This window comes from Sminthopsis crassicaudata, chromosome 1 (assembly GCF_048593235.1).
Source record: "Sminthopsis crassicaudata isolate SCR6 chromosome 1, ASM4859323v1, whole genome shotgun sequence".
Lineage (NCBI taxonomy): Eukaryota > Metazoa > Chordata > Mammalia > Dasyuromorphia > Dasyuridae > Sminthopsis > Sminthopsis crassicaudata.
The window spans coordinates 5,985,607-5,999,608 of record NC_133617.1 but is presented as its reverse complement, the minus strand read 5'-3'; the positions used below and the strand labels follow the sequence as shown (position 1 = coordinate 5,999,608).

The window sequence follows — 14,002 nt, the reverse complement described above, 5'->3', positions numbered from 1 at the left end:
AATGAAATGAAGGGGTTAATTTCAGAAGAACTTGGGAAGATTTTTGTTAAAAGTGAGGCAAGCAGAAACAAGAAATAACATATAGTACTAACACAGTAAAAATAATTAGCTTTGGAAATGATAATTCTAATCCATAAAATGGCAAATTACATTTCCAAAGGCCTTGTGATGAAATATGAAATATATAGACAAAAAGGTGAGGGATTAAGATACAGAGCGAAATATATTTTCCTTTCCTTTCTTTTCTTTCTTTTAATTTTCATTTAATTTTTTCCTTCTTTTCTTTTTTCATCCTTCCTCTAGTCACTCTCCCTTCCTGTCTGTCTTTTTCCTTCTTTTCTTTTTTATTTTCTCTATTTTTCTTCCCTCCTCTTCCTTTTTTCTTCCTAACTCCTTTCCTATCTTAGTCTTTCATCCTTTCATCCTTCCTTCCTTCCTTCTTCCTTTCCTCCTTCCTTCCTTTTTTTCCTTCTGAAATGCCTCAGTTTCTCTGAATTATATCTCCATTTCTTTGCCTCAGTTTCCCTGAATTATAATACCTCAGTTTTCTTTAATTATTATGCTATTGCTTGAATAAAATATTGTGGCCATTTCCCTTCCTTGCCCCTTTGGAACTGAGAGAATAGGACCTCAAAGCTCGGCCACTCTCACATTCCAAAGAGTCATAAAACTTCATGTGCCTTATCTCAAATGCTTGGGTATCTCCTGTCTCAGACTTCTGTTTCCTGCTTAATCTCCTTATTTTGACCCCCAATCTGTCAGGATTAATTTATGATCCTTTCCTGTAATTTCCACTTGCCCAGTGTTTTACCCCCTTGCCTTTGTTTCCCTGCTAGTTGGAGCCCTACAAAAGTCTCTGAAATTAATTGCTGGGTACTGGATACTTTGAGACAAGAGTCCCATTCAGCCAGCTAGGAATCAAGCATCTTCTTTACATGAGTACTGTTCAATCACTGGTCCAAATTCTCCACTATTTAAAATTTTCAAAACCTAATCTCTGTGTTGCTTCAGTTTCTCCAGCATTATCGTCCTTCCTTCCTTCCTTCCTTCCTTCCTTCCTTCCTTCCTTCCTTCCTTCCTTCCTTCCTTCCTTCCTTCCTTCCTTCCTTCCTTCCTTCCTTCCTTCCTTCCTTCCTTCCTTCCTCCTTTCATAGCTAATGTCATCTAAATGACTATATATGTCTGTCTGTGTGTGTGTGTGTGTGCATATATATATACATATATATATTATTTCAATTTTATTTTACATTTTATTTCAATAGATAGACTTGGAAGAGCAAAATGAAATAGAATTTAGAACTTAAAATAAAAAATTATATACATATATATGCTTGCATATATATATATATATATCATGTATGCATTTATATGTATAGATTTATGTGTGTATTAAATATTGCTAAAAATAGCTCCAATATCAGAACTTGATTTCTACTTTTCTAAAAATATTATCATGAAGAATTAGTGCCAAGAAATATCTGCTTACTAATTATTCCTAATCCTGGATCTTTAATCTTGAAAGAGAAGTAGAGGGTTTAAGAAAAGTGTCAGTACAGTATGCTCCCTTGGATACTATTTATATTAGACAGGGATAGATCCGGCTCGTGATAGCTCATTCATTTTGTTGTTTCCATGGCTATGAATGGAATATTGGAGTGATAAGACCAGGAGAACCAGTGACCAGGTATGGTGAAAATTAGAGGAAGTGGGACTATTCAGAGAAGCAAGTCAAGTCAGCAGACTTTGTGGATCTTACAGCCCCTGGATAGATGAAATATCTATCCAACCTATGTCAATCTCCCATTCCCTTATAATTTCTTCTTTCAGTCAATAGAACAGTATTTAGAGGGAAGTTAGAGGAAGAAAAATTATAGTCCTTGTGCCCATTGTCAGTAAAAGCCGACAATATGGTTTAAACTATTCTTAAAACAAATAAACAAAAAACTTCTGACTTTCTCTTCTATGTTGTTTATGACTATTAATAAAAATGAGGTGACCATGGTAAAAGACTGTAGGATAGGATAGGGTAAGAGCACATCTGAGAGGACTTTACAAATAAAAGATCATTTTCATTGGTGGCTACTGACTTAGGTTAGATTATCTTGCTTGATTAACTTGCTCAGAAACATTCAGCCATACATTATGTGATGTATTCATTCAAAGATAACACATTATAGAAAAGATAAAGGAAGTCAACTTTACTTTGCTTCCTTTAGTGTCCATGTTTTTAATGATAATGTTATGGTGCAGAAATGCCCTTTACCAGTGCACTTCTTATATCACTCTTAGAGAATTTTTCCTTGAAAGCTAACTTGACTTGCCCACAGTCACATAGTCATACACACCAGGAGCCATGTCTTACACAGTAATAACAAAAATAGAATATGTCATTAATAATTGGTGACTGATGGATTGTTTCATTTCTTTTTGGCACCCTAGGTCACTCACTGGAGTTTGAAAATGTCTAACTTGATCACCTCCATGACTGAATTTCTCCTTATGGAGTTTTCTGAGACCAGAGAGCTGCAGATCTTATATTCTTTTCTTTTCTTTCTCATTTACTCAGCAGGCCTGATGGGGAATCTCCTCATTGTCATCATCACCACCATTGACAGGAGACTCCACATCCCCATGTACTTTTTCATTAGGAATCTGTCCGTTGTGGATGCCTGCTTCATATCAGTAACTCTTCCCTCAGCCTCCATTAACTCCCTGGTGAACAACAGAGCAATCACAGTTAGAGGTTGTGCAGCTCAGATATTCCTAGTGACTTTCATGGCCTTTGTTGAGTTTACTTTGCTCACTGTCATGGCCTGTGATGGCTATGTTGCCATCTGCCAACCACTCCAGTACCCTGTGATCATGAATCCTCATGTCTGTATACAGATGACCTTAACCTGCTTGTTCGCTGGTCTTTTGTATGTGAGTTTCCATACTGGTTACACATTTTGATTGTCTTTCTGCCAATCTAATGTGATCAATCAGTTCTTCTGTGATATCCCCTCTCTTCTCTAGATCTCTTGCTCAGAAACATTCAGGCATACATTATCCTTACTTGCTTCTGCTCTGGTGATTGGAGCCTGCTTTGCCTTCATCACTGCATCTTATATTCACATATTTTCCAGTGTGCTCAGATTTCCAGTCAAAGAAGACCAAAGGAAAGCCTTCTCTATTTGTATCCCTCATATCACTGTGGTTTCTTTGTTCCTTATTTCAGGCTATTACGTGTATCTACAATCACCTTCAGATTCTGGGTCTATTAAAGATATAATACTTTCAATATTCTATTCTATAATACCTCCCCTTCTGAACCCCATATACAGTCTAAGGAATAAACAGATAAAAGAGGCTGCAAGGATAATAATGAGGAGAAAGTGTTTGTTAAGGAATAAAGCACAAAGTGAAGTTCTTTCCCAATGTTATTGAACCTAATTCATCCATAAATGAAAAATCCCATTAAGAGATAAAATTTTTGTGATATAACATTATGAGCTTTTATATACATTTTTTCTTTTTTTTTAACATCTTTTTAAAAATTTTAAAACAAATAGAAAATAGAAAAAGATTATCTCATGTGTTCAGGAGAACATGAGAAATTTCAAAATATAAAGCAATGAATTTCCACTTCAAGAAAATATATAATGAATTGTATTCAGAAGCATACATTACTTTTTCTCCTTCCCCCCACTTACCCCAAGTAGTATATACATATACACACATACATGTATATATAAACAATATACGTGCATATACATGTATACACATACATATACATAGATATCTATAATCATATACATCTAAACATATATACATTCATATATAGCTATCTAAGCTTGTATGATGCTTGTATTTCCTCTGTTTCTCTGATGGTGGACTTATCATCATCCTTCTTAGGTCCAAGTCTTTCTGTATTTTTCTAAATTTACTAACCCTTATTTCCTACACTACAGTAATATTCCAACTTTATATTATCTAATTGTTTTAAATAGACTAAAACAGTATTGATTAATACTGTACTTTTCCTATTTTTTCTTTTCAGTGCATCTATTTTAAGTTTAACTTTGCGTCAAATCAATGAATACTACCTCAGTTTTTCCTAATAAATTCAATTTATGATCATTATTATTGTTTGTGTATAGATTTTAATTTTTAGCCCTTCTGACTCTGATTCATTTCTTTTATTCACTCCCTTATTTTGATATTATCTCCCTTCCCCAAGGATCTTTCCTTTCTTCTCCCCCCATTCCATTCAGATTATGCTTAATTTTGTTTGTGATATTTTAAATCACCACTATAATTTTGTTTTGTTTTGCTCTTTGATTTTCTCCTTGATCTGTTGTTTTCAAAATTTAGCAATGATATTCACATAGGATTTCCTCACAGGATCTTTTTCAGAGGGTGATAGATGGATTTTTTTGTATTTCTACTTTCCCCTCTTGTTCTAATACATCAGGGCACTTTTATTTAATTATTTTCTGCAATATGATATGAAGTTAAATTTTTTATTGTGGTTTCAGTCAGTGCAATTATTCTATTTTCTCTTATTGTTCTGTTTTCCAAATTGATAAGGTCAGTGTAGCAATTCCCAGCTTGAAATAAACATGTGACAAATTTACAACGACCATTCTCTTTGCCAAAAGAGAGATTTATTTAAAGGAAGAAGTCGCAAACAAAATAAGAGGTAAAATAGGCACCAGGAGTGACAAATATGAAATAGAATTGGGAGAGCAATAAGGTTACCAAGGAAAGGAATTTGTAAGGTTTCATTAAAGAAATATTTTGAGAGGCCTGGCTATTTCATTGGCTGGCAGGTTATATCCATAGAAGAGATTAGCAGAATAACCAGAGTTCACCAGAATAAGGAAAAAGATGCTGTTAAAGGGAAGACACTATGATGGGAAAAGAAAGAGTGCCTCTTTCCTAAAAAAAAAACTTAGTAAAAATCTTCATCATGAGCAGATTTTTAATAAGGAAAATACAACTTTGTGGGTTTCTAAAAACAGGGAAGAATTTGATAGCTCAAAGGGAGGGGTCAAGGAGCCAGATGACAGAAAGACCAGGTCCCAGTCTTGTCTACAGATATGCTCATCAATAGCTCAATGGCGTTTAAAGATATCAGAGACTGGGAATAGACAATGGAGGTTGATAAAGAATCCCATCTTCTCAATGACTAAATGCAAGCAGGATAGTCTGGGAATTCTTTATACCTGAGAATAGCAGACTGAGCTTCTTCCTGGCAAGGGAAGAAAAAGAAAGTCTACATCACAGATATGTTTTTTTCCCCTCCTTATGAGATATCTCACATTCTCTTCCATGTTTCATTTTTTAATTTTATTTCTCAGTATTTTTGTGACTCCACTGCTTTCTCCATTCCCAATTCTAGCCTTCAAGGAGTCATTTTCTTCCTTAAGATCCTGCAACTATTTTTCTACTTGCTGACTTTCTTTATATATCTTGGTTTTTCTTTAATTGTTGTCTTTTTAAAAAGTTTTTCTTCAATTCTTATCTTTTGATTTTTAAAGTCTTTTTAAAGTTCTTCTGTGAATTCTTTTCCAGGAAGTAACCATTTTATATTATTCTTTGGGGGTAGAAGAGGCTTTTTATTTTAAAACCCCCTCTAAAGATTAACCCTGTTCTTCCTTATTCCCATACTAAATTTCTGTGGTTTGGTTCTTTCTTTATTGACTTCTCATTTTGTAACAGATTGTTGTAATCACTGCTAATCCAGGGATATTGGGAATGGTGCCTCTGGCCTCAGGTCCTTTTAAAGTTCTCTTCTCAGCTCTGGAACTGAAAACCAAGATCTCATTCCTGCCTCATTACTTCTGTACTCCTTGAGGGTCTGCATCTAGAGCCATATTTCAGAAGCATAGTGAAGCCTGGCCTAACTTGTCAGCAGAATATCCCTCAACCTTATTTCCTCACCCCCGACTCTTGACTCACTGTCTGGGAGATGAAAATGACTGTGTTAGAATGAGGCTACCTCTTAACCCAGCTAGCCCCAGGGCTTGTCACTTGCTGTGTCAGTGGAAATAGCCTTGATGTAAATTGTGTTCCCTTTATTCTGTGGAGGAAGGATTGGAAAGGAACCTTTGGTGGAAGGATAGTTTGGGGTGCCAACCCTTCTGACCTCTGGAAGGGGCACACCCTGCTGTTCATAAGGGAAACTTGTAGAGGCTGAAACTCTGAATAGGTGTATTTGAATCCGACAACCAGAGCATTTAAAGCTAATTACCTATTCCGTGTGAGACAATGACTCTATTAGCATATGTTTGGATAAATGGCTCTTCTCACAGTTGATGTTGGCGGACTGTTTGGTCTTAAAATAATCATAGGCAGGGATTTGAGAGGAGAGGGGGAGAGAAGCCAAGTCACTTGGTGGTAGGACAAGGAGGAGAGAGGGTGGAGAATCAGGACTACAGAATCCAGGATACATCTGTGGCAAACCTCCTGGCAGCTTGCCTACACCCTTCACTTCTTCCCCTAAAGACCAAGGACTTTAATTCATCCTGACTCTGGCTGATCCTGAAGCCCTCCAGGGAGCTAGCCCATACTTTACAAAAACTCCCAAAATAAATAATCTCATTCAATTTTGAATTGAATTGAAAACCAGTCTCTCAGATTCATCTCTAAATTGGCCCTTAGGCCCAAAGATCAAAGAAGCTCCAGATCTCAGAAGGCAAATAAAAGATGACTAGGAACCCAGAAACTTTGCTAAATCCCCTTCTGGATTTAGCTCACTGATGGATATTTTATTCTCAGTGTAAACCCATCTTTGCTAATTCCTATCAGGAGTTTGCCTGCTGAGAAAGTTGTCTTCTTAGCATATTGTTTTCCTAGCATAAATAAACCTATATTTGGCCACAAACCTCATGCCTGTATTTATTGGGGTTTGTGAATTCTTTTGCAAAACCTGCCACTGGCCAAGGGGATCCCATTGCTGTTAGGGGGATTTCAACTCTCAATTCTCCACCTCAATAGCCTATATTCTCATTTATCTCAGTTTCCTCAAATGTAAAATGAATGTTATAATAGAATTGTTGTGAGGATAAAATCTCATAACTATTTTTAAAGCACTTCATCTACAGTAAATACTATATAAATTCTAGCAATACCAACAACAATTGTTGACACTTATATTACTGACTTCTTTCTTGGGTTTTCTTTCTTATAAACTGTATCTTCCTCATGGATGGAAATATATATACAATTTGTATCTTTTTCACTTTAAGTCCTTTTTAGATATTTACCAGTCTCTAGGAAAATAAAATCTTATGAGTTCATAGATATCTACCCTTTCCCATTTGGAAACCAGTTATTTCATTTTTTTCTTTTATTTTAACCCATTATTCATTCATCAAAATTCCTCTCCCTCAGAAAGAAATAGAAATGAACGTCATTGGGAAGTAGGGGTTGTCTTTAAAAATATAGCAGCAATACTGTACAACATTTTCAAGGTGAAAAAGTTTATTATCATGGAGTTCAAGGCTGAATGGTAAAAGTAATGCAAAAAAGCTGAGCAATATATCAACATATATTTAATACATGTGTTAATATATATTACATATACATGCATATATCAGTATATATGTTAATACATATATGCTCAGACAAATATACATATATGTATTCATCTGTGTATACATATGCATATTTATTGTGTGCATACTTACATATTGTTTTCCAGCTCCAGCCTGCCATATCCTTCAAAGAGAGAAGATGGATTTTATAACCTCTTCTTTGGAGACAAGTATGGATCTTTACATCATATTCCATTATATTGGTTACCATAACTTTCATTCCCCTTCCTGTAGTCATAGAGTGTTACTTTCCAAATTCTACTGAAATTCATCTTCAGGACAAATAATAGCTCTGTCAACCTGGGAAGTCACTTAAGTTCTGCCTATCTGTTTCCTGGGACAGCAATAGTATTTACCTTAACATATCCTTGAGGTAGTCAAGAGAAGTGGTAGATAAAGTGTCAGGTTTGAAGTCAGGAAAACTGATTTTCCTGAATTCAAATCTGGCTTGGACACTCACTAGCCGTGTGACCTGAACATGTCTCTTACCCCTGTTAATCTCAGTTTCTTCATCTAAAAAAATGAGCTGGGGAAGGAAATGGCAACCACTCTTGTCGAGAAAACCTCGAGAATGAAGAGTTAGACATGACTGAAAAACACTCACAAAATATTTTGAGGATAAGCAAACTAATATTTATAGGATGATTTGCAAACTTTAAAGTGCTATATACGTGTTATGCATTATTTTTATTTATTTGTTATTATTAGTTTATGCATGCTCACAATTTAAAAGCGGAGTTACATGGAGTACAGGTCCTAATTCAAGAATCACATTTGAGCTCATGGATATTACTATTTCACTAAAGAATGGAAAATGATTAAAATGCCAAAGAATGAATCTTATGATTGAAAATAATTCATCATTTTTAAAAATTGGATGCGTAAAAATTAGAGATATAAGGACTATGTTGTATGTAAATGAGCAACCCGATTTAGGAATCACAAGGGAGCAAATGAGGATGAACATCAATGAAATGGGAGAAAATGAGTAACTTTGCCCTTATGGTATAATAAATGACATGTTGAAGAGTAGATGAAGAGGCAGGAAAACAGATGGTAAGCCTGACAAAGAGGCATGATATACTAGTAAAAGGAAGGGCTTCAAATTCTTAGACACAAGCAAGAGTATTTTCTCCTCCATAATTAGGAAAGCTAATTTAAAAAAAATTTATCTCCAAGATAATTCCATCCCTAAAAACACAAGAGTGAAATGCAAAAATTCCTATCTTTATTCAATCTTCTCAATCAGGGAGCATTGCTGCAGAGGGGAAGAATCAATAAAATCAGTATCCCTGCCTTAACATTCTAATAGGTTATATTCTAGGAGAGGAGAGAATATGTAAATGACTAGTTACAAAGAGTTATAGAAAGATTAATGAGGTATGATCAAAGAGAAGTCACTAGTAGTGAAGAAGGTGAAAATGAAAGAACTTCTGTAGAAAATGGAATTTGTATTTCCTCTTGGAGAAAGCTAGAGAAGCCAGGAGGCAGAGAAAATATAGGGCATTCCAGATGTGGGGAAGAGTAAGTGACAGTGCCCATTATCAAGGGATAGATTGTTATAAATTGTTGCATGGGAGGAATAACAAAACAGGCACTGTTACTGGATCACAGAATACATAGAAAGTAAGTGTAAAAAGTGTAATAAATAAGTGTACACTTGAAGTGTAGGAAGACTGGAAAACTTAAAGAAATACTTTTTTGTTATATTCTAGAAAAAAAAATCTTTCTCTTTACCACTGTTTGCACAGACTCTGTTGGTTCCTTAGACTATAAATGATGGGGTTCAAAAACGGGGGTACTACAGAGTAGAACACAGACAGAATCATGTCCTTAATGGATGCAGAAACTGAAGCTGGTCAGAGGTAGACATAAAAGCTTGAAATCAGAAACACCAGTACAACAATGATATGGGGGATGCAGGTGGAAAAGGCTTTTCTTTGGTCTTCTTTCACTGGAAATTTCAGCACGGTGGAAAATATGCGAACATAAGAAGCAATGATGAAGGCAAAGCAGCCACCCCCAACCCCCAGTCCAGTGACAATTATGAGTATTTCATTACTGAAGGTCTCAGAACAAGAGAGTTTGAGTAAAGAGGGCATGTCACAGAAGAACTGTTGGATGACATTGGATCGACAGAAAGGCAGTCGAAATGTGTAAGCAGTATGGAACCCTGCATACAGGAGGCCAGTGAGCAAGCTGGTCAAGGTCATCTGCATGCAGACTCAGGGACTCATGATCACTGTGTAGTGGAGTGGGCGGCATATGGCAACATAGCGATCACGGGTCATGATAGTGAGGCAGGTCAACTCCACATATACAAAGAAAACCACGAGGAAGATCTGGGCCACACACTCACTCTTTGAGATCGCCCTGCTGCTCAACAGGAAGTTGGCAGATGCTTTAGGGAGAGTCACAGTTATGTAGCAGGCATCCACGATGGACAAGTTCCTTAGGAAAAAATACATGGGGGTATGTAGGTGTCTGTCAACAGTAGTAACGATGACAATCAGCAGATTTCCCAACACGGTAGCCAAGAAAACCAGTAGGAAAAGCAAAGAATAGATGATCTGCAGCTCTCGACTATCAGAAAACCCCATGAGGAGAAATTCACTCACAACAGTCAAGTTAGACATTTCCTGAACCTTTTACCTGGGCACCTCGGGAGAAAAGGATAAATATATTTCAAAAATTGAAGATGCTATAGTTGGTATTATTCTTGGTACATACAACTTTTTAAACAATGGATTGAGTCTTTAGGGGGGCAAAAGATTGTATTTCATGGGTATTTATTGCTGCCTCTTTCCTTAAGGACTTGAGACTTCATTTCCTGTCATAGACCCAAATGACCCAAAATGACCCAAATCCATAACATGGGAAACATGGGTCATCTTTGAAGTTTGATGTAAATGAACATTTTTACTGCTGTGCAGCTAACCAAATAAAAGCCTTTCTTCATTGTACCAGTCAACAGTTTTCAATCAATAGATATGTAGACCATCCCTGACCCCATTCTCAGTCATTCTGGGTTGTGTCTGATGGCAGAATATATGAGTATTTGTGGTCACCTTTATATTATGATGATCCAGTGGAGGTAAATTTTGATGGTCTCTAGGCACTAGGTGGTATAATGGATAAAACACTGGGCCTGGAATAAAGAAGCCCTAAGTTCAATTTCAGTCTCAGACACTTTTCAGGTATAGGATCTAGAAGAAGCCACTTAATCACTATTTAGTTTAGTTGTCCCAACTCTAAAATGGGATTAATAGTACCACCTACCTGCCATGCTTATTGGAAAGAAAAAAATTGAGATTAAATTTGTAAATCACTTAGCATACAGGCTGACTCATAATAGGCCCTGTATAAATTCTAGCTGTTATGATGGCTTAAATGTTGCTTACATAAGTGTTTGCCAATAAACACATTTTGATCAGTCTAATTCTTTAACCTTCATATAAGTTGTCAAGATGACATGTATCTTGGTAGAAATCTCCTTCTATGCACAATAAGGAACACAATTTTTTCCATCATATGGTTTGGGTATTGTAAAGTTTAAATTCAAATAATTTTTGCACATCTTTTATTTTCAAATCCCCTAGATTTCTCAATGAATCCCTCCAGTGCTATCCTCCTTAAAACATTCCTTTTAATAAATACTTTTTTTAAAAAAAAAGAGGGAAGGGAGAATACAATAAAACTCACTAATAGATTGATGGTATCAAGGCCATATATTGAGAAAGTCTGACATTATGTGAAAAGTTCAACCCTCATATTTCCTTTGCCTTTGCAACTTTGCAATTCTGAGTGAGGTTTTCTCCTTCATTTTGAGAATAAGCTTAGTAATAACCTCCCATCATATAATATGGATGTTTGTTTTAGTTCTTTCTATTTTCATTGTTGTAGTCATTGCACATATTTTTCTTTTGTTCTACTCGTTTAACTGCTCTTGCATCAATACATATGATTTTATTTAATTCTGTTTTCTGTTTTCTTCACATCCATCATTTATAAGAGTAACATGCCATTTCATTTGTGTATCCCAATTTGTTCAGTCATCCCTTGATTAAGTGATAAAAATTTATGTTATTTTTTTTTTTTGCTACAACAGAAAGTACTACTACAAATTTTAGGATTGTAAAAGGCCTTTCTTTTTATTATTGACCACTACGTAGACTATATCTACTACTAAGATCTCTTCCTTAAAGGATATGGATATTTAGTGACTATCAAAGAATAACTCCAAATTACTTTTCAAAATGATTGGACCAATTAAAAGTTTTTGTTGATTGTGAAGCTACCTGGAAATGAGAAATTTCTCCTATAATCAATTTTTGGAGAATATATTATTTAACCCAAATTAAGTGAAATAAAATTATTGGCAATATCATTTTAATAAAAATTAATTAGTGCGAAGGTTCCGGCTAGCTCCTCTGAAGGGCTCAGAATAAGTCCTTGTCAGCATAAGCAAAAGTCCTTGCCCTACGTTGTGGACGCCAATATGTAATGTTCTGTTGTCTCCAGAAACTGCCTCTGGGAGGAGATCTGCTGTTTCAACTCAATCCCAGACTCGACCCTTCTTCCTCCAGAGCGCCATCCCAACTCTGTCCCAGAGTAGACTCACTCCTTGCTCAATGTTGTCTTTTATTCTCCCAGAGAATGGGCATGTGAGAACTCAAGGGCTTGTGGGAAAATTACTTCAACCAATGAACTTGCTCCTTTTAAAGGTTGTGTAAACTCCTTTTCGTATGTAAACTCCTCAGAAGTTCAAAGTTGTAAACTCCCCTTAAAGGCCAGAACCAAAGGTGTGAACTAGAGAATTGTTAAGTATGGATTTAGCACTTAGTAAGAACCTAACAAATTAGGGCCTATGCATTACATTTTTTCCTGGAATAAATGCTTGTTGATTCTCTCTCTCTCTCTCTCTCTCTCTCTCTCTCTCTCTCTCTCTCTCTCTCTCTCTCTCTCTCTCTCTCTCTCTCTCTCTCTCTCTCTCTTTTATTCTTCTCTTTGACTCTGTCTGCCTCTCTCCATCCCTTCCTCCCTCTCTGTCTTTGTCTTTTCCTTTCTCTTTCTGTCTAAACTCCAAGGACTAATGTATTTATTGCATTTGATCTATTCATTTACATCCTAAATTCCCCAGTTTTATCAGCAGTTTGCAATATCTCTAATAGCCTTTTGGCCTTTTGGTTCCTTTTGCTGACAAAGTCATAATACCAGCTCAGGTTCTTTAACTTCTCTCACCTTAAAGACTGCAGGAACCTCCTTGTTGGTGTTAAGGAACTCATGATAGCCATCACCACCAGGGAATTTCCTGAAAACTCAAATCAGGCCCCTTGACTTCCTAGTTCCAACATTTTTAACTGTTCTTTAAAACCTCTGAGAGCAACACAAATCATTCTGCCAGACATTTAAACTGTTTTAATCTGCCTTCTGTTATTCATATTGTTTTTAAATGGCCATGTATTTCCTGGACAGAGCATTACATTCTCCACCTCTGTATCTTTTCACAGGCTTTGTGATTTCTGCCATTCTGACTTCTGTATCATAGAATGCCTCATTTTCTCAAAAAGCTTAGGTTCCCACCTTGTATATGAGGCCCTTCCTTATTCTCTTCCCCCAGTTTTTAATCTGTTCTCTCTATTATGGAAGATACTTTATGTTTACTTGGTCAATATTTGCATTTACCCTTTCCTTTCCTTTCCTTTTTCTCTTCCTTCCTTGCTTCCCCAAATGGGAGTTGGGGATGAAGAGGCATCTTCCTAAATCCAGACTCAGTGCTCTGTTCATTGTGCCAGCTACATAAAACATATAAAGATAAGAGTGTGTATACACATGTATGTATGTGCAACATGTATATATATGTGTATGTGCATGATGCAATGTATTGTTACATATATATGCACACACTTATACAAGCAGCATACATGTGAACATATTTAATATAAGTACCAGTTGTTTTTCTTCCAGATTAATATCCCACTTTTTCAACAAATTCCATACTTGATCTTCTGAACTTTGGAAATATCAGCCGTATTACAGAACTCTTTGATCATCTTTTTCCCTTTCATTGTATCCCAACATTGTTGAAATTAATTTTATCTACACGTTAACTCATGGACAATTATTTTCACTTATATAATTATTTTCACTTAAAGGAATAGTTCAGTAAAAGAACTGTTTTGAAGACAGACATTGACAGAATGATACAGATAAAGATGAAACCAGGCTTATGATTTTATTGCTATAACGAAGCCCAGTTGAGAAAACACTATCTAAAATTGCAGATCAGGTTCTTTTCTGAAACTTGGTTAGCTAGTTGCCTCCGATAGTGAAAGATTCATTGCTTTGTCCCAGGTCACACTGCTGATTTATGCTTGAGCCTACTTCTGAATTCTGAGACCAAAGAACTATTCATTGTGCAA

The 14,002-nt window shown here is 35.9% G+C and overlaps 2 pseudogenes; one reads left to right on the top strand and one right to left on the bottom strand.

Annotated features, from left to right (window-relative positions):
• The first annotated feature begins 2,460 nt into the window (after positions 1-2,460).
• LOC141541999 (olfactory receptor 14C36-like) lies at positions 2,461-3,426 on the top strand (annotated as a pseudogene).
• Positions 3,427-9,313: 5,887 nt separating this feature from the next.
• Positions 9,314-10,216, bottom strand: LOC141541892 (olfactory receptor 14C36-like; annotated as a pseudogene).
• Positions 10,217-14,002: the final 3,786 nt, after the last annotated feature.